A 1,043-nucleotide genomic window follows, 5' to 3' on the forward strand; every position below is an offset into this window, starting at 1 on the left:
GAAACTCCGGCCAGGCGAGCAGGTACCAGCATTCTTCCAGGCTCCCCTGGCAACGTGCTCATCCGCGGGCGTGCAGACTCCTCTCCTGGGGTCCGCAGCAGGACCAGGGCCGGGGGCAGGCGCTGTGAGGGCCGCTGCACATTTCGCACGCTGCTGTCTCTTCTGCTCCGCGGGGCTCCGGGTGTTGCTGGTCCGTGCGGCGTGCAGGTGCCGATGCCGCAGCTCCCAGAGCAACCAGACAGGCCTGTCTCGGTCAGAACTGCTGGGCTGTTAAACAAAGCCACCGTGCCTGGTTTTCTTCTCGGACCTCTAACTAGGTCAACATGCGTTTGCCTTGTCTTAATAATTATTGATAAGGTGCGGCGGATTGTGCGCCGCGCAGGAAGGGGGCTGCTCCTCCTCCTCCTCCCCGCCGCGCTGCAGCCCCCGCGCGTGGCAAAGATGCTCCTCTTGCATGAATTCGTGCCGTACCCCCGTTGGGGCGGGCAACGCTAACGCGACACGAGGGCTGGCTCCCCCTGTGAAAGCATGCAGCTCCCCCGTCGCCCTCCGAACTTTTTCCGCGCTGGAATGTGGGTGAACGGAGCCTTCCCAGCGCTGCTCGTGGCGAACCACCGGTGGCTTTTGTGGCTGCGGAGACGTTCCTCCCTTCTCTCCCCCTTCCAAAGAGGTGGCTTAGTTCATCGGCAGCCGGCACTGCGAGGAGAGGTGGTTTTCCTCCGGAGCCACCCGCTCCAGCCGGGAGGGCGAGAGGGAGGAAGGAGCGGGAGCGTGCTGGGGCCACGAAGGGTCACCGTGAAGGGTCACCGCAAAGGGTCACCGTACGCCACCCCGAGCTGCTGACAGCCCCCGAAGGCAGGCGGTGATGGGGCTGTGCCCGCCGGAGGGACTCATGCGCAGGAATCTGTCTGCCCCAGGGCTTTTGCAGACCCCGCACACAGGCCGGGTGGTTTTGGGGCTGCCTGGTGGGCATGGGCTCCTCTCTGCGCCTTCCCAACGAAAATCTGCAGACCAACTCTCTGGGCAAGGTGCTGGGCAAAGAA

This window comes from Egretta garzetta, unplaced genomic scaffold, assembly GCF_000687185.1.
Source record: "Egretta garzetta isolate BGI_Z169 unplaced genomic scaffold, ASM68718v1 scaffold134, whole genome shotgun sequence".
Taxonomy (NCBI): Eukaryota; Metazoa; Chordata; class Aves; order Pelecaniformes; family Ardeidae; genus Egretta; species Egretta garzetta.